The 23,571-nt window shown below is 44.5% G+C and overlaps 1 protein-coding gene across 11 annotated transcripts in view; it reads left to right on the top strand.

Moving 5' to 3' along the window:
* The window catches only part of Kcns3 (potassium voltage-gated channel modifier subfamily S member 3), an 89,774-nt gene that overhangs the window by 46,899 nt on the left and 19,304 nt on the right, over window positions 1-23,571 (top strand). The window contains exon 6 of one of the 11 annotated variants that reach the window (XR_013429221.1): window positions 5,801-7,242. The exons of 9 other annotated variants lie outside the window; for them this stretch is intronic. The gene's annotated coding sequence lies outside the window, so the exon portion shown is untranslated. Of the gene's footprint in view, window positions 1-5,797; window positions 7,243-23,571 lie in introns of those variants that run through there. One more of the 11 variants, XR_013429223.1, reaches the window with a different exon arrangement.

Below are 23,571 nucleotides of genomic sequence, written 5' to 3'. Positions count from 1 at the left end.
ACTGCCTGTTTCTGCATTGCAGGGTGCTGGGCATTGGGTTCATTTGAGTAGGACAACATCGGGGAGATTTATCTTACAGCTCTTTCAAATTCTTTCTTCCTACCCTGCGAATTCTTTCTGTCCTTCCAGTTCCTGAGACTTTTTTCCCATTGTCAGCTGCTGTTCTGTAGGGTTCGGAAGGGTATGGAATCAAGGACCCATTCCAAAGTGTGATTCACGGTTGATCATTTTAGCTTCCTCTTGTTTTTTGTCTGTATTTCCTGAGGGCTCACTCTCAGGTAAGTTCTGGTGGGCACTGGGAATACAATGAGTTCATTCTTGCCTTCAGGCAGCTTCAGGCTAACAGGAAACAGACCAGTGAATGGAGTGTGTGTGTACCAGCCGAGGAAGGCTTCCTGGAGAAAGTGACCCAGTGCTGGGGGTGGGGGGCCTGGTGAGTCCACCTCATCACTGGGAAGGAAGGCTCCACTGATCCTGGGCAGGTGGCCTCTGTTGCCTGGCAGACTCCACCTCCCAGCCAGATGCACTGCTGATGTTTGCCTCTGTGGCATCTCTTTTCTCCCGCTTTGCTGATCATCCTGCTTTTAGAGAAAGGATCCTTTATAAGTGCTGATTCCCTGTTTTACCTGTGGAGATGTAGATGTGTGGATGGATAGTCTTTGTGATTTTGTTTGCTCTTCCTATTTTTTTTAACCAGTAATATTTGGCCTCTGTTATGGTTAGGATCTGGAATGTCCCTCAGGTCTGATGTGTTCAGAGGTGGGGCTTTGGGGGAAGTGGTTGGATCCTGTGGGCTCTGACCTTACCAGTGGGTTAATCCACTGATGGCTGGATGGGCCACCTGAGGTGGAAATGAGAGAGAGGAAGTGGGTGGGGGGTGCACCCCAAGGTTTATCCACTCCCTGCCCCTCCTCACTGCCCACCCCCACCTCCTCCACTTCCCGGCTGCCATGAACTGAGTTGCTTTCCTCCACTACACCTTCTGCCATGTTTCTGCCTTGGACGAAATATCGGAAACTATGCACCAAAGCAAAACTTTCCTCCTCCAAGCTGTTTTCCTTAGATATTTGTCACAGCAACAAGAAGCTATCACAGACCCTCAGTTGCATCTTTGTACATGCCTGAGTCCGTCCCTGTGTGTTAATCTGCTCTTCTCCCTGTCTCGAGGGTCTTAGGGCCTCTACACTGTGAGACCCCTGTTCTGTTTTATAGAGGGTGATTTCCATTACTGGAGAAGCTTTTACCAGAAATGAGTGTTTTGCCAATATCTATCATTCTTGATCTAGACTAACAGCAGTTTCAATATGGTTCAATTTAAGTGTTTGCCTCATGTTAGCAAAAGTGTTTCTCAAGTTCTTAGACAAATTTGTGAAGTCTGGTTTAAGGACCACATGGGTCTGGAGTGGTGGCGCATGCCTGTAATCCCAGTGGCTATGGAGGCTGAGGCAGGAGGATCATGAGTTCAAGGCCAGCTTCTGCATAAGTGAGGTGCTAAGCAACTCAGTGAGACCCTGTCTCTAAATAAAATACAAAACAGGGCTGGGGGTGTGGCTCAGTGGTTGAGTGCCTCTGAGTTCAATCCCTGGTAAACACCCCCTCCCCAAATAAAAGGATGACCTGGGCCAGGAGCTTGGGATGAAGGGTGCAGCTCCCCAGCTGTATGAGCTGGAGGCCAGCAGCCCCTCTCAGCTTGTGTTCTCAGACTGAAGGTGAGGGGGATAATTGTGGGAACCTTTCTGTCCCTCACACATGGGTCATTTTCACTGTTTCTGTAAATTGACTAGTTCCCATCCAAATTTGTTTGCATTGTAAATTTGTGTAGCAAGAGTTTTAACCTGCTATTTATTCTTTCTTACACTCTCCGCTAAGAAGAGTCCCAGCCAATGATGTTTCATTTCTTTCTAGGGGGCCTGGAGAGTCGACAACCTTAAAACTCAAGGTTTTTGGAAACATTCGTACAGGGTCATTTATTTCCCTTCAGTGGCCAGGAGTGGAGGACTCTGAGTGCTGGAAGCGTGTGGGGTTAGAGGCCTCTGGAACATCAGTGGATGCACATTTCTGTTTGCTTTAAAATCACCATTAACCTTTGGCCATTTTCAGCGTGTTGCTTTGTCCTTCCCAGGAAGAACGCCAAAGCATTTAGGAACACTGGAGAAAGGAGCAGATAGGTCCTTGATGGCTAAGCCCTGCTCGGAACCATGGAGTGCAAAAGCTCAGCGGGATCCCAGAGCTCATCTGGTTCCCTCCCCATTTTACAGATGAGAAAGCAATGAATTGCCCAAGACCATGCAGCAACATACAGATTAAATCCAAACTGGATTCAATCCAGAACATGGTCACAGCTCCTGGTTCCCTCCCTCCCTCCCTCCTTCCTCTCTTCCCTCCCTTGACCCCCCCCCCACTTCCTTTATTTCCTTTGTTCCTTCCTTCCTTCTCTTATCAAGAATTTCAAGTGTATACACAAGTGGCAAGAATGTCATCATGTACCTCCTTGTGCCCCACACACAGCTTCAGCAACCATCAACTCACAAGAAACTTATTTCATTGTTTCTATGACTCACTTCCTTCCCTCCCCAGTTTATTTTGAAGCAAATGTCACCATATCATTTAATCCATAAATATTTCAGTGAGCATCTCTAAAAGAGCAATCTTCCAGAACACGATTGCAGTGCCATTAATAAAACAAAAACCGAATGATGATTCCTTAATACTATGAAATATCCTGTCTTAGAAGATGGTACCTAACCACTGCTTTCTAGTTGTTTGACATTTGTGAACACCTAGTTCAGGTAAGAATTTCTAGAAATCCCGTTTGAAGGAGCCACAGGAACATAGTGACCTCAAAACATAATTGAAGTGGATTCTGCTTAGATACTCAAGGTTTATCTGGGACAGATACCTATTTTCTCCATTTTTAAAGACCTCCAGAGACTGAGAGAACACATCTCATGGTTACATTTAACCTAAATGTTGCTGAGGGTAGTTTCAAGTTCATTTGTCTTTTCACACTCACTGAGGGTGAAATGGATGACTAAGGACCCCCGGAATCCTTCAAGTGCTCTTGAATTCCTTCAGTTTTCATTTGGAGCACTCTTCTATAAAGAACCCAAGTTTAGTCAGCAACTCTAGAGGTTGAGACAGGAGGATCCAGAGTTCAGAGCCAGCCTCAGCAATTTAGCAAGGCCCTATGCAACTTAGTGAGACCCTGTCTCAAATAAATGGGCTGGAGATGTGGCTCAGTGGTTAAGTGCTCTTGGATTTAATCTGCATTACTAAAAACCAAAAAAAAAAAAAAAAAAAAAAACCTAAAAAACAGTAAAACAAAACAAAAACACTAAATCCTCCCAGATTTAAAAACCTTTGCTCACTTTATCATTTTCCAGGAAAGTAGAAGAAGAAAAAGAGAATATTTATTAAGTTCATTCAATTTAATCAACATTGCTGTAGAGAACTTAAACAACTTTCCCAGGAGTGATAGTTTCCTATAGCGGCTGTAACAAGTTATGGCACGCAGTAGCTTAAAATGGTGTGAATTTATTTTTTCTAAGTTCTGGGATCCAGAAATTTGAATTAAGTTTTAGGGGCTAAAATTGAGGCAGCGTAGGGCTGATTTCTGCTGGAGGCACGGTCGAGGGGGGGGGGGGGATCTGTTTCTTGCTTCTTCCAGCTTCCAATGGCTGCCGGCATTCCTTGGCTGGTGGCCACATCATTCTAATCTCTGCCTCTGGTCACATTGCCTTTTCCTCTTCTGTGTCGTATCTGCCTCTGTCTCTTCTCTTGTAAGGACATTTGTATTTACATCCGAGACCCAGACTAATTCAGGCTGTTGTCCCCACATCGCGGTCCCCAGTGATCCCCAACATAATTACATCTATGGAGTTTTTTTGTGATGTGAGGTGGCATTTACAGGCTCCAGGGATAAAGACCTGGATATCTTACATTAGTAGACAAGGATGACCCAAGTGTGTGTTACTAAGCTTTAATTTCAATGGTGTAATATAAATGCATCTTATTGGCTGGGAAAGAGGAACAGTAGGTAAGAGCTTGAGTTTTTGTGTCAGACAAATTTGAGTTCTCATCCTAGTTTGTCTTTGATCACAGGCATGTTCTTTAACCTCTTTGAACCTCATTCTTACGATCTGTCATTGGGGATAAAACCAACTGTCTCACAGGAAAAGTGTAATAATACAATGGACTGGTCTGTAGCCAGTCCCTGGTGCAGTGCTTGGAGTATATGCACTTCATTATGATCTTTGTCTTAGGCAACCTTTTTTTTTTTTTTTTGCCATGACCAAAATATTGGACAAGAACAACTTAAAGGAGTGAAGGTTTATTTTGGTTCCTGGTTTCAGAGATCCTAGTCCATGGTCAGCTGAGCTCATGGCTCTGAAGTGAGGCAGGATGTCAAGTTGGAGAAGAGTGGCAGAGGAACTCTGCCCATTCATGGCAGTTGGGAAGCTGCGGGAGAGAAAGGTCCAGTGAGAAGATGAAATCCTTCCAGGGCATTCCCCCAGCGACCTGCTTCCTCCAAGGAGGTCCCACTTCCCAGTAGTCCATTCAACTATCCGTGGATTAATCTTTCAAGTGAATTAATTCACGGATGGGATCAGAGTCTCCGTAATCCAATCATTGCCTGACAGCTCCATCTCTGAATCTTGCTGCATTGAGAATCATGGGGCTTTTGGGGGGACATTCCAGATATATATCATAACACTCGTCTATGTCATTATAATACAAGGCTCCTTTTAGTTTATCTCAGGTAGTACCTATGCAGAATCTCGTATTCTCTGCAAGATCACAGTACATTGATGAAAGCAAACACAATTTGATGGTCGAGACATTCACAGGTGTTAATAGGTAACTTATGAGATATTGTTGAGTGAAATGGTTGTGTGACCCATTATCAAATCAAGAAATATTAATTTAAGGGCTGGGGTATAATTCATTGGTGGTGGAATACTTTATGAGTATGTGCAAGGCTCTGGGTTCAATATGAATTGAAATTGGGGGAACAAAAAAAGAACTGCAAATTTAAAATGGCAGAACCACAAATAATATTGGAGAAACTTTTAAGTAGATTTGTCAGGATTTTTGTACATCAGAAAATGTCAGTGAGGTGCAGAGGATTTAAAGATGGGAAGGAGCCCCGGACCTGGGGCTAGAATACCTTTGGTTTGTGTTCCGGATCTGTTTATTCCTCTCTCAGTGGGCTTGGGGAAACCACCTCGTCTCTCTAACTTCCCCTGAATGTACGAAAGTGGGGGTGAGGTCATGGTCTTGAGGACATCAAAGTGCTTGGAGTATGTTCTATAAACCCTTCACAGTCAAAGCCCCTGGTGACCCTTTTCCCTGACAAGAAAGACAAAGTGGAGAAGCAACTACGTGTGGATCCGCGATGGGCTTTATTGCATTATTTAAAAAAAAGAAATCAATGAACAGAACATTTGGTTCCCGAAGCCTGGTTCAGCATTTGGACACAGCTTTCTTTCCAAATGAATCCTGCCAGCCACTGCAGTGAATGTACATTTTATTGAAAAGTCCCACGGTACTGTAGGGCCAGATGTTGGAAACACACAGAACTCCTTTTCCAGTAGCAATTATCTGATGAAATTGTGCCTTGTCTGCAGCAGGCGAACCAGCTACCCTCCCATTGGAGCAGGGATCACGTGCTGGGGTATTTATAAACTGTAAAAGATGTTTGTCAGCATGCGCAGCCCATGCATTCATCCCTAAGTGCCAGCAAGAAATAGCTTCGCTGTTTCTGAAGAGCTAATGATGGATTCATAAATTCTGTCAGCAGATCTGTGGCTGCAAGGGATTCGCTGTGTAGACAAGGACGACGCCAGCCTGTGAAATTTTACTTGTGGCCTGAACAGAGTGTATGGCCCTGAATCAGACACTTGGCCCCTCCTCCCCTGAGCCAACCTCAACAGCCTTCAGAAGCAAAGCAAGAGTCCTGGTGCATGGAGATGGTGTCACAAGAAAGAGAGCCTTCGGGGCCAGCGTGCTCAGCATCTCGTCTCCTCTCTCCTCCCTCTGAGCAATAGATGCTTTCCAAGATGGTGCACACACGGTCTCACCTCACTGCCAGGGTCTGCCGAGGCCAGGACTTCTGGAATCTTTTCCAGGCTGTCAAGGTGTAGTTGTGTTGGGAATGGGCATGGGAACGGCTCCCATTTGCCTAGACTCTGTTTTGGGGTCACCTGGACGGCCCGGCACACCACAGAAGTGCTGGAGGCCCACCCTGGTGCTCACAGGGCCTTTTCACTTGTTCCTTCCTGCTTCCTCTGGGTCTGGGTATGTTCTGGCTCCTGACTTGGCCTGGGCTTTTGTTCATCATCTGCCCGTGGGTCTTGGAAAATCATCTCACTCCAGCTCTGCTCATATCCTCAGTCAATGTGACAGTTTAGGCCATCTTCAATGGGAACTTACCACAACCCCCCAGGTCAGCCCCAGTCCCCTTACCAGCTGGGGTTCAGTCCTCTCTGCTGGGAGTCCTGCAGAGAGACACCTGAGTATTCCATTTGTTCAGTGAACATAGGTTAAAGGCTACTCTCTGGTATGTTCTACTCTACTGTATACAAACTCTGAGACAGTGGTGAAGAGGGTACTGCTCACGAGAAGCTGTTAATCTGATTGGAGCTGTCATGGCAGAGTCAAGGAGGAAAAGGTCATGATCCTTGGAAGTCAGACTGTGGGTCGGGACCTGACTTCACCACTTGCTTGCTTTGTGACCAAGGTCAGGTTGCCTAACCTCTCTGAAGTGTCCAAGTTCTCAAGAATACAAAGGTGGTTAATAAATCTCACTTCACAAGGCTGAGATAATGTACATTAAGGATACAAAATAGCTGCTCAATAGTGTTACTTTCTTTATGCTTTTATTGGCTAATTTTATACTCTTGAATGTTTTCAATACATAAGCTGATCTTGATTCTTAATATCTGTTTAGTGAATCTGAGCAGTGTAGACAGTAGATTAGATGAGATTCGGATTCACAGACCCTTTTTTCCTGCTTTACTCTTTGCCTGATAAACTTGTGCTCCTTCTTCGTATGATGTGATATGAAGTGTCAATCCTTCTCTGAAGCCAAGGGCATCCTCTCTGACTGTTTGCAGGCAGAGACCTTTCATCTCTTTCCTCATGGTCCTGTGCATCATGACGCAGGAAACCCCTGATCCTTGGAAACTTCCACGAGCCTCTACAGATCTGTGAACACCTGTGAATACAGCATTCTAAAAACAACACTGTTTTAGTCTGTTTTGTTGTTGTTGTTGTTGCTGCTGTGACCAAAAGACCTGACCAAAAAAAAAAAAATGTAGAGGAGGAAAAGCTTATTTTGGGTTCACAGTTTCAGAGGTTGCTGTCCGTAGATGGCTGACTCCATTCCTCTGGAACTGACATGAGGCAGAACATCTTGGTGGGAGGACTCGGAGGAGGAAAGCGGCTCAGGACAGGGCATCAGGAAGCAGAGAGAGCTCCACTCACCAGGGGTAAAACATAAACCCCAAAGGCATATCCACAGTGACCTAGCTACTTGCCTGCAGTTATAACCCAATAATCTCTCTCAGTGGATTAGTTCTTCCGACGTAATGAATGAGGGTTACATGAAATAACATGTGGAGGACACTTGGTGTAGTACCTAGCAAACAGCAGGTGCTCCATGTATGGCATCAGTTGTTACTACAGAGACGAACTGTATTCATTTGTTTTGTTTTTACTTACTACCACTTTACCTCACTCAAAGGAAAAAAAAATGTTAGAGGTGGTTTACAGACAATTAAAAGAGATTGGTTCCTTAGTCCTGTTCCAGCTCCAGCTGTCCTTTGATCAGGATTATAATGAGTAGAGATCAAAGAAACAAGAAGATAAGAGTGAATTAGATGAGAAAAAAATGTAGCAAATGTAAAATAAATGGGAAAATATGCATAGCTAAATATTTAAAAGCATATAATTTAGCTATTTCTTCTCTGACTTGTTTTAGGGAGGACTTAAGTGGTTTATGAAGATATGTACACATCACAATGCAAAAATTAAAAGAACTAACATATGCACTTATGTCCTGAGTGCTTCTCCAAAGGAAATTGTTAAACTTATGAAAATTTAAAACAAACAAACGTCAAAAAATTAATAGTAAAAATAAAAGTGTGATTCAAAAAAAGAAAATTAAATAGACTGAAGCTTCTACTTGTGTGCTCCCTGTGCACAGGAATGGCCTTGATATCTGTCAAGGGCATGAAAACTAATGAGGGTGAATTGAAACAGTTGAGCATGGCCGTCTGGCTTTGTGCTTAACTTGTGCAGATCCTCTTCTGCTTCTGACTTCCCCTCTTTCTAGTTCTGCTCCTGCCCTCTAGTTTGTGCATGACTGACCTTCCACCTGGACCTCAGAAGCATCTCTCAGGGCTTTGGCTCAGGATCCCTCCAGCATTGTTTCTGGCTGCTGCAGCTTGGGTTCCTGGCATCCGAATCCCCACTTGCACAGCCACGACTGTCTCCTTTATTCAAGTGTCCGTTTTACCACCCAGCCGCCTGTCAGCGTGAAATCTGGGCTGTGTCCTGCAGGTCTCTTCTGACTGCATATCAGGCCCTGGGCTACTTGGTGCGCATTTGGTGGTTTCACTAAGTCACCAGCTGCTTTGTCAATCTGCAGATGGGACATTGTGAGGCATTACTCAAGGGAAACCACTTTATAAAACATTTTCAGGTTTCTGTTCAATAACAGTTAGATGTAGGAAGGTCTCCTTCTTCATTGCAAAACAATTACAACCCCAACAGCACAAGCAGCAGTAACAGTATTATCTTCAATTTTTGAGCATTTCTGTGCCGGGCATTGTGGTAGACATTTTTATGTTTAAAAAAAAAAAAAAGAAAAGAAAAATCCTGTGAGTCAAGGACAGTTTTTAACATCATCCTACAGACAGCAGATTCAGGTTCAGAAACTCAGATTAGGTGCTTCTCCCCAGGTCACCTAAGTAGTAAAGTTTAAGTGGCATTAACACCTAAGTCTTCCTGACTCTGAAGGCCATATCTCCACACGACGCCCCTTTCTGGTTCACTCAGCGGCATCCACAGCAGCCAAGAGAGATGGGAAGGGGCTGGATTCCCACTGTCTCCTTTGAAGCCATGTCCCCAGTGTCCTAACATGTCCCCTGAGGCCCTATCTTTTCAGAGTCCCACAGTTCCTAGAGGCGCCAAGCTGGGGACGGAGACATTGACACGGGTCCAAAGTACAGCCGTCAGGATTTCCCAAAGCTTGCTCTTCCCGTGTCTGTGCGCTCTTCACTCATGTAGCAATTGCTCATTTAATATGTACTGCCCATGCCCTGGTGCCAGGCGCTCTGCCAGGCGCTGGGGAATAGCATTTGCTGGTTTGCGGCCAGTCCCTCCACCTTCCTCAGGCCTTCCTCCCATCCACCTGCCATCCCCCTGCCTGTCAATCATCCCCCCTCTTTCTACTGCTGCTTCATTCCAACTCAGTCTACAAGAAAGTGCCCAAATCATTTCCACCTCTCCCCTCCCTTTCTTTCTATCACCGTGTTCTCTTCTGCTCAAAAGAGCTTCCAGAGCGTGGCCTACAATTACAGCCTCCTGTCTGCTTATTCCCTTCCAGTCCCCGCGGTCTGGCTCCAGCCCCCCACTCCCAGAGCTGCACAGCCAACTGCCCAGTCCCTGCAGCGAACCTTCTGGGTTTCCTGCCCCAGGCCTCCAGCCACCTTGGGCAGCATCGGTCCCTCTCTCCTCCTTTGAACTCTTCTGAAAGGGCTTTCCTTAAAGACTTCCCCCTCTACCCTGTACGTAAACGAGGCCCGTCTTGAAGCTCCCCTCTGCCCTCTGCTCTTGAACCCTGAAGGTTCTTTCCAGTGCACTTGAACCCTCGTGGGTGGCGGTTCACCTCTACATTCCAGTCATGCCTCCCTTTCTCCTTTCATTTCTCCCACGTCTGGTGCTGGTTAGTGGGAAGACAAGTGGGCGGCCGACAAGTCCCAGCCTCTGCTCTCGGGAACTTTACTCTGGTGGGAAAGACTGAGAACTGTAATATAAAAAAGATTTTTCATTTATGAACAATAATGGTATGAGGACATGCAATAAGGATTTTTTCCATAGGAAATGAGAATCAGATTGAGACTGAAGGAAGAATGTGAGGTAAGGAGGCAAAGAGTAGAGGATGGAGGTGTTCTCAGCAGAAGGAACAGCCTGTGCAAAGGCCCTGGGGAGAGGAAGCCCTGGCATTACTGAGGGAGGCTGGAGTGGCTTCCACAGGGAACAGTGAGGCACTAGTGAGGCAGGAGTGGCCAGGCGGGGCTTGCTGGGTCAGACAAGGGTTCTGGTATTTATCCAATGAGTACCTGGGAATTGGTTGAGGATTTAAGTGGAGAGGAGACATGATTGGGTTTTAATTTTGTCTTAGAATGTGAAGAATGGGGAAGAGAAGAATATATAGATGTACCTTCAGAGGCTTGAGGTGATGTGGCTTGTTAGTAAAGGCAAGAACAGAAATCATAGGTCACTTTACAGACAGTCTATCAATGTGCTTGAAACAACTCAATTTGTCTGCGTAAGGGGAGCAATTACAGAGCTGTGTTCCTGCCTCTGAAGAAGGGACTTTGTCATACGGCACCACTCCTGAGGCAGCATTTTGCTGCATATGGGCTGTTCCCTATCATTCCTCCGTCAGTGTTGGATCACAAACCAGTGGAGGGCACAAGTCTTGAGGCTGAATCCACGGGACAGCCGCACCCCAGATCTCTGTCCAGCTTGCTCACCGTGCCCCCTCCAGGGGGCCAAAGTTGGTCCCCAAACACCAATTGGCACCAGCTCCTGGGGAAGTGTGGCAGCCCTCCCTCCCCCTTCAGCCTCATAAGATGAGTAGTGACTCTTTGCCCTGAGGCTGTGATATCAGAGGTCCCTCTGGGGTCACAAGCAGTCTGGGTTAAAGTTAAGCCACGTTTAACTGCCGGCAGAAGTGCTGCGTGGATGTGTTTTTACTCATTTCACTTTACCTCCAAAATGTGGCGTGGAGCTGGAATCGGAATGTGAAACGCATCTTTCATTTTTTTTCCTATGACACTCCTCCGCCTCAGTTATGTGGATAGATGAGGAGCTCAGCAACTCCTGGGTGAATGAACGTGCAGTCTATTTCAGGAAGCCTTACCTTGCAAAGAAACCACAGCGGCGAGACAATGAGCAGCGGACTGAGAGCGTGCTGGAGAAATCCTAAACTCATGAAAGGAATGGAGGGCACTGTTGGGATACATCACAGAGAAGGGAAGGGGATCAGAGGGTATCTGCAGTGAGGGTATCACACGGAGTGTGAGAGGGGAGTAGCTGCCTGGTGTTATCAGATTTGGAGGAAGACAGGCATGTTCAAAAAAGATTTTAAAGAAATCTTGCAGCATGTTCTGTGGGGGTAATTCCTCTTTTAAGTTCTTTCAAAAGCCTCATGTTCTTCAAGGTCTTTGCAGTTAGATTTGTGCCTTTATGACATGGTGGAGAGACAGGGGCATGTCTCGAGGAAGCCCAGATGTTCTGGGTTTACAAACCCATGGAAGTGTGTGGACTGCCTCTCTGCTCTCCGCGGTGTGGTGGGGTCTTAGGTTGACGCGAAGCTTCCTCCGTGTGGCAGGCTAGGGGTGGAAGGTAGCACATGTCCGGCAGTTCATTCTGAGCTTCCCCAAATTTATCAGTGGGACTTCAGAATTGGCGGGCATCTTGGAGATCATTTTACAAATGAGGAAATTGAGACTCACCAGGAGTGATCGCATGCTATCACATAAGCCCTCAAGTAAAGGCAACAACTTGAACTTGATATTCTCAATTCCTGGGACAAAGAGCTCTTCCTTTTCTGGTGTCTTTTTCCCAGTGCTGCTCATGTCCTTGGGTTTAATAGCTCTAATGGACTTGAATAAGAAACTCCTTTTGTCTGTTAAGACTCTTTTGATCATAAACAACAAAAACAGCTCTTAGCTATGTAAGCAACAAGAGGAATGCTGGGGCGACTCCCGGATGGAGGAGGGGCAAATCCCCAGGCTGTGGGTGTCAGGCCTGGCAGCTGCCTGACAGCGGAGCTGCTGTATGGTTTGCACACTGATGGCCTCCATCTGGGAGGTTTGGGGCCTGTATTAATCACGTAGTTCTTGTGTGTGTGTGTGTGTGTGTGTGTGTGTGTATGTGTGTGTGTGTGGTGCTGGGGATTGCACCCAGGGCCTTGTGCATGTGAGACAAGCACTCTACCAACTCAGCTATATCCCCAGCCCTCACGTGATCCTTAAAAAAAATATTTTCCTCTTCTAAAATCTTCATCTAAGGGCATCTGAAGAATCAAAAATGCTTCAGTGATTCTTGTTTGTATCAAATAATCAGAACTTTTGTTGATGACAAAGATAGTTTGGGCCACTTTGTGGATTAGATTGGTTCAGCACTTTTATGAACTGAATGTGTCATTTCACTCCCTCACTCCCAGGCTCTAGAGTTTGGAGAGGGGGCACTGAGAAGTAACGGGGTTCCAGGAGGTCGTGAAGGTGGGTCCTCATGCTGGGGTCAATGGGAGACACAGGCAGCTCTGTCTCCCTCTGTGCCATGAGAGGCAGCCGCGAGAAGGCGCCACCACCAGGAGCTAGACGCACTGGCATCTCCGTCTTAGACGCAGGTCCTCAGCACTCTGTGGAATAAAGGTCGAAACTGGTCATTTGAAAGCATCCCTGCCGGGTCACTGGCCGGCTAGGTCACAGTGCCAAGACACTTAAGGAACCCCAGCCCTGGGCCCTTGTCTGGGTGCCCAAGGGCACTGCGGATTCTGAGACTGAACTGTGGTCACCCCTTGCTGGCCAGCAGGGCCAGGTTGCAGGCAGGCACTACAGCGGTTTCTCTGTCACTCTGGCCAGCTGGACCAGCGTGTGTGATCACAAGTGCGTCTGCCTGCCCTGCCATGTCGGTACTTGAGAAGGGCAGAAGCTTCACAGCTGAGTGAACCCTCCCTGTGGCTTCTGGCAGAGAAGCAGGGCAGGGAAGCAGGGCAGTGGCCAGGAGGGACCTTCCCTCTGCGGACTTGGGGGCTGTGCCTGTGCTATTAGCCTCATAGCTTCTGTGTCTACAGCTACCTTCTCCCCACTTAATGCACATTGTTCACAAGGTCATGCCCTTTATATCTTCATGATCAGGTCATTTAAAAAAATGAAAATAAAAAGTAACTGTAAAATATAGATAACATAAAATTTGTCATCTCAGACGTTTTAGGTTTATAGTTCAGTCGTGTTGAGGATGTTCACAATGTTGTGTAATCTCCAATCTCTAGAAGTCATCTTGTAAAACAGAAACTCCATTCCCATTGGAGAGAGCATCCCAATCCCCCTGCCCCAGTCCCTGACCTCCATTCTACTTCTCTCTGGTTTTGACTGCTCCAGGTACCTCCTAGGAAGCGGATGATACACTATTGGTCTTTTTATTATGAATGGCTTTCACTTAGCGCAATGTCTCCAAGGATGATGCCAGATCATATGGTCATCCCACATTTTGTTTATCCATTTGTTGGTCAGGGGACACCTGGGTTGCTTCCACCTTCGGGCTATTGTGAAGAATGCTGCTCTCCATCTGGGTGTGCAAATCAACTGTGTCATTCTTTGAAGGAAGGCCCAGCTCCTGGGACCTCCCTGACTTTCTCCCATCGAGACAGCCACAACTCGGCAGGTTTTCCTGCTCTCTGCCAAGACACCTTCCATCCCGTGCGGATCAAAGAGATTTCCATGACAGGGGCATTCCACAGTGTGTCATGGGGACTTCCGTCCTTCTCCTTCAACTGCCTTGGAAAGACAGGGATGGGGGGAAAGAGAGGGAGAGGAAGGGAAAGGGAAGGGGAAAGAAGGTTTTTTTAAGGTGACTCTGAATTTTTTCTCAGAAGTGTTGGCCCTCAGTTTCTTCTTCGTTGCTTGGCTCCAGGGAGGGGAGGAAATCAAGCAGAAGCTTGAGTGTGGAAAGAGAAGAAGCTCCCAGAGTCTCTCTTTTTTTTGTATTATGTAAAAATTTTTAATTGATTTTTTAAAAATAAATGACAGCAGAATGCATTACAATTCTTATTATATATATATATACAGCACAATTTTTCATATCTCTGGTTATATATAAAGTATGTTTACACCAATTTGTGTCTTCATACATGTACTTTGGATAATGGTGTCCATCCTTGCTAACCCCCTGAACCCTCCCTTCCCCTCCCACCCCTCAGCCTTATCTAGAGTTCTTCTATTCCTTCCATGTTCTGCCTCCCTACTTTACATGAGTCAGCCTCCTTATATCAGAGAAAACATTCATCATTTATTTTGTGGGAGATTGGCTAACTTCACTCAGCATTATCTTCTCCAATGCCATCCATTTACTTGCAAATGCTAATGATTTTATTCTCTTTTATTGCTGAGTAATATTCCATTGTGTATATATGCCACATTTTTTTTATCCATTCATTTACTGAAGGGCATCTAGGTTGGTTCCACAGTTTAGCTATTGTGAATTGTGAAGGAGGGGAGGGGAGGGGTAGGGGGGATAGGAAGGGCAGAAGAATAAAATAGACACTAGTATTGCTGTATGTATATACGTGTCTGTATAACCAATGAGATTCTGCAACCTGTACACTCAGAAAAATGAGAAATTATACCCCATTTGATTCAAAATGTATGATGTCAAGATCATTGTATTGTCATGTGCAACTAATAAAAAAGAATGGAAATCCATATTTAACAAAATAAAATTAAACCCCTATCTCTCACCATGCACAAAACTCAAAGTGGATCAAGGACCTAGGAATTAAACCAGAGACCTGCATCTAACAGAAAAAAAGTAGGCCCTACTCTCCATAATGTGGGATTATGCCCCAACTTCCTTAATAAGACTCCTATAGTGCAAAAAATAAAACCAAGAATCAATAAATGGGATGGATTCAAACTAAAAAGCTTCTTCTCAGCAAAAGAAACAATCTGTGAGGTGAAAAGAGAGCCTACAGCTTGGGAGTAAATTTTTACTCCTCATACATCTGATAGAGCACTAATCTCTAGGGTATATAAAGAACCCAGAAAACTAAGCACAAACAACAACAACAATAAAAACAAGTGACCTGAACAGACACTTCTCAGAAGAGGATATACAGTCAATCAAAAAATATATGAAAAAATGTTCATCATCTCTAGCAATTAGAGAAATGCAAATCAAAACTACTATAAGATTTCATCTTACTCCAGTCAGAATGGCAGCTATTATGAAGACAAACAACAAGTTTTGGTGAGGATGTGGGGAAAAGTCACACTCATACATCGCTGGTGAGACTGCAAATTGGTGCAGCCAATTTGGAAAGCAGAATGGAGATTCCTTGGAAATCTGGGAATGGAACCACCATTTGACTCAGCTATCCCACTCCTCAGTCTATACTCAAAGGACTTAAAAACTGCATATTATGGGAACAAAGCCACATCAATGTTTATAGCAGCACAATTCACAAAAGCTCCCAGAGTCTCTTGTAAGGAAAACAATCAGAGCCAAAGACTTCACTGCAAAGGAGGCCCCAGAAACCCCGGTCAGGGCGGGAGGCAAGGCAGACTAACAGGTGTGAAGCTTCTGGATCCTTCAGCTCCCTTTGCCCAGAGGAGCAGGACAAGCTGTCAGGAACAGAGGCCCAGGAGGGTGCAGGGCTGGGCACAAGGCAGCTTCTCATGCACAGGTGGAGGAAGAGGGGCCAGGAGAGGGGAGCAGAGTGCAGTGGCACCTGCAGGCCTGGGGAGTGGAAGGGAAAGCAAACAATATCGAGGATATTTCTGGGGAGCTTTTTGGGCACTGAGATGTGTTAAGACCCCCATGCTCATCTCCCTTTCTAATTACTTACACTTCTCTTTAGTGCTACTATGAGTGATTTATGTTTCCTATGACTGCAACTCCATGCAGGTGCCGGGCCATAGGGGGCTCCCCAGGATTTATTAAATGCTGTGTTGAGATATCATGAGATGGGATTCACCCAGTTCTTCCTCTGTTAAACCTCATAAACACCGCGATACTCTTCTAGTTACAAAACATAATATTTACTCCATTTTCTCTTTGTGAGTAGTTAGCTTAGGGAATGTTTCTTAGCTCTTGGTCTGATATTTGAGGTCATATATTCACAACACTATTAAAGAAACTGTTTTCATTGGTGAAGAAGCCGTGGAGGACTTGGGAGGAGGGTTTAGGAAGCAGAGCAGGGGAGAGCCTGGGAGTTCCCATGCCAGCTCTGCCCTTCCTCTCCCCTTCACACCACGCACCCACAGACTTTTGCAGCGCTCCCTGCAGAAGAGCCACCATGCACTTCCCCTGCTCTTTTGAGAGACATATCTGCAGATTAAACTTTAGTATTTGCATATCTGGGTCCTATCATGAATTCCAATTAATATTTCCTTTGAGATATAAGACATTCCCTCACTGCTTCATAGCCTCCATCTCTAGCAATCATTTTGAGCTATTTGTTTGATTTCAGGGATGACTGGTCTCCAGAAATGTTGTTTCCATTAAAGCCAGTCATTTCAAGCTTGCAGCATTTAATAATTATCAAAGTCTTCCATTCAGAAAAATCTCCCCAGGACACGACTATCAAATTAGGAGAAGACAGCTCTAGAAAAGCCGACATGATAACGCTCTGTGTTTGTGTGCATGAGGGCATCCTACAGAAGAGTTTAGGCAGGCATAGAAATACTTTCTTACTTGGTGTTTTAAATCTGGTTTCAGTCCCCTCCTTCTATTTGACAGTAATACCTTTGAGTTCCAGTTAGCAGCATTGATAGAATCATGTGATTACTTTGTTTTCTATTAGTGCCCAATAATATATAAATTTTTTTCCAATGTGGATTTCACCCTTATTTCAGGTAGACTATACGGGGTGGAAACCTTTACTTTCATTATGTCCTTATTCCCTCACCCTTTTACTAGTTCTACCTGCTTTACTTAGAAGATGGCAGGTCAATTATTTTTCATCCATTATTGTATCAGTCAGGGTTCTCTAGAGGAACAGAATCAAAAGGAAGTATAATGATAAAAAGGGGACTTATTTGGTTGGCTTATGTGACCAGAAGCTGGACAGTCTACAGTGGCCATCTGCAGCCTGGAGAGCTGGAAGAAGCAGTAGCTGCACCGGCCAAGAGACGGAAGCCCCGGAACAAGAGGGATCAACAGTGCTACCCCAGTCTGAGACCTAAGCTTTCTGGAGAATCACCGTCAGAGTTGGCTTTGGAAGAGTGAAGATGTGAGAGTCCAATATCCTCAGATGATCGCAGAAGCAATCAAGAACCCATTCAAGAAGAATGGAGCTTGCATCTGCTGCTCCAACTTTTCTCCCAACTTGTATTCCATCCAAGCCACCATCCTATTGGTTGGTTCTGCCCATGCTTAGGGAGGGTCTCCATTTCAATTGGCTGTCCCACACGTCAATCATTCCTAGACACATCCTCATTAACACACCCGTAATCCTCTTAATCCTCATCATCTCTTAATCCAATCAAGTTGAAATTTCAAATTAGCCAGTACAATCATATCCCAGCTTTGTTTCCTTATTTCTGCTATTTTTGAATCAATAACAATGATACTCTTCTTTGTTATTGGAGGACAACAAGCTTTGAGCAATATATCCTTTGGTTTTTGTTTCTTTTTATGTGTGTTTTCCTTGTTTCAGTTCTTTGGTGGCAAAGACTATCTACCTTTCCTATTTCTTGTGGGAAATCCATTCATGTGTTCTCTGCTGGCACTAATGCGTTCACTTTTTGATTTCACAAGTGGGCACAACCAAGCCCTGAAGAGTCCTTTACAAGAATTTTGCAGAAACATACAGGAGAGAAGCACAGGTCCTTCCCATCCTAGGATCATTAGTTGTAAAAATGGTCTAAACTGAAACTCCTGGCTATCACCACATGGGGAAACCTTGCCTGAGGATGATGCTGAGACAGAAAAGCAGAGCTGAAAGATTAAGAAAAGTAGATGTTCTTGAGGATGTCCTTGAGCCTCTTCATCTTGACCCATCTAAGTCTGCTCTCTCCCTTGCACTTCCAGCTGCATGGGGCAATACCATCCCACCTTCTGTGTCCTCTAGCTTGAGTTGATTCCCTGTCATTTGCAGCTGAAAGTGTCCTAAGTGGTACGTCTGTCGGGCATGTCATCTATGGAAACCGTGTTAGTCAGCTTTTCATTGTTGTGACCAAAATACCTGACAGGGACAACTTAGAGGAAGAAAAGTTGATTTGGCTCACAGTTTCAGAGATTCAGTACTCGGTGGGATGACTCCATTGCTCTGGGCCCAAGATAAGAGAGAACACCATGGAGGAGGAGCATGGCTCTATTCATGACAGCCAGGAAGCAGAGAAAGAGAGGGGAAGTGGTTCCAGGAAAGATGAGCCCTGCCAGGGCATTCCTCTAGGGACCCACTTCTGGACCACACCTCCTCTACCTTGAGTTACTACCCAGTCAGTCCATTCAAACTGTGATATACTGAATAGATCACAGCTCCCATAATCTAATCATCTCACCTCTGAATACTCCTGCATGAAGCTTTTGTGGATGGTACCTCATATCCAGACCATAAAAGAAGCTTTTCTATATTTCATTGGGTCACTTATATAATTTACTTCTCTTAGATTCTTCAATGTTAGCTGGTCCAGTGGTCTGCATGGAGTAGACAATGGCTGAGACATCCACCTTATATATAGGGGAGGAGGAAAGAGATTTTTAGTGAGCTGGGAAGGTCTAATGGGTTGACAGATAAAATACAGGCTGTCCAGTTAAATTTGAATTTCAGGCAAATAAACAATTTTTAACATAAGTTTGTACCACCCAGTATGTGGTACAGTATGTGTATTTATGACCCCAACATTATTGTTTATCTGAGATTCAAATTTGAGTGTCCTGAATTTTACCTGGAAAACTTAGTCTCATCAAAAAAAACTACATATTAAGAATGCACTTGAAAAAAATATTACGAGGCTACTTAAGTTAGGAGAGCATTTTATATGAGTATCTTTCATACCTATCATCTGAAATTCAAATTTAACTGGAATCCTGTGTTTTTATTGGCTAAATCTGGTTATTTAATGCCCTGCCAACCCAAATTGTTTTCCTGATGCAGATGACCCCATGCCTAAATTCTGGTTTCCAAGAACTATCTTGTCTTCCTGTTCATGGCCAAAGAAGAAATGTCTGGGTTCAAGCCTCTTCAAACTCCCCTCTAGAAGGCTGTTTGCAGGGGTAGGTTTTGCAGTTAATTAAGTTCAGGAGGGAAGACAGCTTAGGAGGGTTGACGTTTCCTGAGGGCCTCTTCTTGGCCTTTGGAGAGAAAATTCATGTTCATTGACTCAATTAATTCTGTGACTATCATGTGAAATAGAGATACTCCATTCACCCCCTCTTCAAAAAAACGGAAGCTGGGACTCAGAGTGGTGAAGTGATGTGCCTCAGACCACATACTGAGGAAGTAACTCCAAGTGGGTCTGACTGTAAGCCCAAGCTCTTTCCATTATATACGAAGAGCTCTTTATGCAGGTTCAGTTTCCTGGAGAGAAGATAGTGCCAGAGAGGGACATTCTAGGGCACTGAGACACTGAGCCAGCAGATGGACAGTGGCTGCCTCTGTCCCAGCTTTGGGCCAGCAAATCTGTGATCTTCACCCTGCCCACACCTGGCCTGGGATGAGTGGACACTTTGACCAAGTTTGTCTTCTGTGCCTACTTTCCTTGGGATAGCAATGAAAGCAAAGCAGATAGCCCTCAAACATATGAAAAATGTTCCAATTCACTCATTATTCGGGAAATGGAAAAGAAGACTTTATATGATACTCTTTGTCACCCATCAGATTAACAAAGATTAAAAGGTCTCATGCTACATCCTGTTAGCAAGTTTGTGGGGAAAGGGGTGTGTGCTGCTGGTAGGAAACAAACTGGTACAGCTTCTCTGGAGGGGAGTTTGACTCTACTTCCAGAACCATCCATGCACTTACCTTTTGATCCAGCAAACTCACTCTGCAATCTACCATGAAGACAGACCTCAGAAATCTGAAAATACACATGTACCAGTTTCTTCATGAAAGCCACATCTGCGGTTGTGGAATGTTAGTTTAGTTAATGGTATTGTACCCATGTTCATTTCCTGAGTTCATAATTTTATTATGGTTATGTAAGACGTTAACATTTAGGCAAGCTGGGTGAAGGATACTATACCATACTCATAACTTCTCTGTAAGTTTAGACTTAGGTCAAAATAAGAAGTTAAAACAACAAAAATGGCATCTAGCAAAGTAGATTTGCCATTTTATCGCCTAACGTGGGACATAAAATCAGGGCTGGGCCAGCAGTAAATGGCTATATCTGTCCAGGTACCTCCCCTGGGGTCTGGGGCATCCTGGCATGGGGCTGACCAGACACTGGAGTGTTGGGGTCTTGGTCACAGGAAGAGAGAGGGGAAGGGGGAGACACTCATCAGCCAGATCTTTACTGAGGCTTTGAGTAGTGGTATTCTCTTTAGGGGCAAATCTTAGGGACACCAGATAGCTGATGTCTAAGGCTCAAATTAAGTCAGTGACAGTTGTCCTTGGAAGTAGTTCTGTTACTTGAAAGTCCCATCTCACATGTATGAGAGATCTCCTGTCCCTTTCCCAAGTCACTGGTGATCTGTGTTGTCCATTCAACTACCTTGAACTATCGCCACCCCTGGTCAGGTCGCATTTTCAGTCCTACTCATAGAAAAGCTGTGAAAGGTTTAGGATGAAGAATCGGTTCTCTCTCCTGAATAACTTGCTCAAAAATTCAGGGCTCCTATTTTCAAAAGAGCATGAAGTCGACAGATGAATCAGGGTGCTTTTAGTCACGGTGACTTATGCGTCGCATAACAGTTTTCTCGTTTCCAGTTTATGCTTTAAAGGAAAACATAGATTAGCTGCTTTTCATTTGTTGTTCTGAATTACTTTGCCAGAGCTTGGACTTAGGGCTTCAGGGATACCTCATGAAAATGTTAAGCCTCTGATCCTGTGGAGATAGCATGCGTTAATGAATGTGTAGGGAAATGCTTTAACCATGTAGTGTGCCCGAATTCTTGTCATGTTCTGTTTCCAACTTCTTGGAGTCAACCCAGAGACAGGTGGGCCCAGTCAATGTGTCCCTGCTTGCAGTGGGGAGTGCAACCTCACCAAGTCCCTACCCCTTGGACACCTGCATGAGCTGAGTACCATGTTCAGGCCGATAGCTTATTCCTCACTCCTATAATCCTGATGAGACTCAGAGAAGTTCAATACCTTTCCCAAGGTCCTAAGTCTAACAGACAGTGAAGCTGGGGTTTGAGTCTGTCTGGCCCAAGTCCAGACCCCTTTTATTATACACACCACCCAGCACAAGAAAACCTCCTTGTCCAACTCTGCCACTCTGCTGAGGACCGACTCTGCTCACGTTTGGAGGTGAGTATGGTAGGGGCCTTCCTACCATTGCACGCACGTTGTCTACGTGCTAAAATCTGAAGCATCTTTCAGTGTTCTCTCAGAAGCTTGCTAATGACTTCCTATGCGGAGAAATCATTTTGAAAGAAGCCTTATCTGCTGACTTTTATAGGATTGGTCTATGCTGGGAGCCCCGGAGCCAAGCTAGCCTCTCTACTTTCTAACTTTAGAACCCCATGACCTGACGTGGCAGGGAGAGAAAGCTAAGTCTACCCTCCTTTCTCTCTGAGGGAAGGTTCCACTTGTGTTTTGAAAAGAGCACCAGCTTGGAACCACACCAGACGTGAATTCTGTCACCGCTGCATTTTCTTGGATAAGGGAATTCATCTCTTCATACTTTTTTTTTAAAATAAAATCATTCTTTCACATAGAATTATTGTGAGAATTTAATGACATAACAGAAAAAAATGCCTAGCACACAGTAGGCATGGAATAAAAGGTTGTAATTATTTTGCTAAGCATGAATAATTCTCCATATAGCATTCCCCCACTTATTTCCTCTACAGTGTTCAATCTATTTCTAATGAAAAGAACAAAGTTGCAAAGCAGGCCGCCTCTTAAAATCACTGATTTCTAGAGGATGGAAATTCTGCCAAGGAGGAAAATGGAAGCTCTCCCAAGCCTTTGTGCAGATTTGATTTGTATGCAAAAGCAAGCAAGACTTCTTTGTTTGGAAGATAAATTTCATTCTAATAGTGCCAATGAATCTTTCAAAATTTCATAATTGCCATTCCTAGCATGCTCCAAACTGAAAGATAACAAAAGAATTTGGTGGCCAGTTCGGATTGGATTTGGAGATGGATGTGCATTTAAAAATGCCTCAGCTGCTCTCTGAGTCATCCCAGTCCATTGAGACATGCACATGAATTGTATCGTGGAGTCAGCAACATCAGCCCTGCCTTGTACAGCCAGTGGTACTGGGATTGCAAGGTGAGACAAGTCAGGCCCAATGGGACCCTGAGCGTGGGCCCGCTGCCCACCTTCCTGGCTAGCCTGCCTTTTGTTATCTAATGCTATTATTTGGGTAGTGCTAGAGTGTGTCCCCTAAGGGTTCATGTATAGGAGGCTTGGTTCCCAGTGTGGTGATGTTAAGAGCTATTGAGATCATTAAGAGACAGGGCCTAGACAATATTGTCTAGGTAATTCAAGGGTGCTGCCCTCTGAACAGATTAATGCAGTTCTTGTGGGACCCTGAGTTAGTTTTTGGAAAGGGGTAGTTATGGAGAGAGACAGTCCCTTCCCCTGCTCTGGCATGCTGTCTCATCATGTGACTGATATGTGATCGCTCCCTCTTGCTGTCCACCATGATAGGGTGCAGTGAAGGGAGTCTTTCTAGAGCTGGTGTCATTATCAGTGTCATGTTTGGATTTTCAGTCTCAAACTCTGTGCTAAATAAACCTCTTTTCTTTATAAGTTACCCAGCCTCAGGTATTTTATTATAACAACAACAACAACAACAACAACAAAAGACTAATACACCTATGTGTACAAACATGTGAAATGTTTCACAACCTGAAACATATTATTTACATTTATTGTTTCAAGTAATCCTCTCAGTATTACCTGAGAATGAATATGACCAAAGTTATTGTCCTATTTTGTAAATGAAAAACAAGTTCTAGGAGGTTTCGACTTGGCCTACTGATGATGAATGTCTTATTCTAAGGGTTTAGGCTTCATCATCAGACAGCAGAAGCCTCGGGGTGGTGTAGAATTTTCTGGGTGTCTTCTTCTTCTTCTCCCTTCTTCCCTCTCCTTCTGTTCATTTTCCTCTTTCTTAGCATCTTCTGATAAAATAAATTTAAAATATGGTAGGCAAATTCTTAATAATTCATTGGAAAATTTTGTTGTTATTGTTGTTATAATAAAATACCTGAGGCTGGGTAACTAGCTTAATGAAATGTCCTGGGAAATAGAAAAAAATAAGACAAAACAAAACAAAAGTTTGGAAAATAAGAAAGAAAAAAAGGAAAATCCTTATAGCGCCAGTCTAGGATTGCTGGCATCCAAGGTATAAGTTTCCACAAAAAGAATAGAAGAGAAAATATAGAGAAGAAATTATGAAAGAAAAAGCTCAAGAAAACTGATTTTAAATGAAG

The sequence above is a fragment of the Ictidomys tridecemlineatus genome, chromosome 12, assembly GCF_052094955.1.
Source record: "Ictidomys tridecemlineatus isolate mIctTri1 chromosome 12, mIctTri1.hap1, whole genome shotgun sequence".
Classification (NCBI taxonomy): domain Eukaryota; kingdom Metazoa; phylum Chordata; class Mammalia; order Rodentia; family Sciuridae; genus Ictidomys; species Ictidomys tridecemlineatus.
Note: the sequence above shows the minus strand (reverse complement) of the source record. Positions and strands in the feature narration are given on the sequence as shown.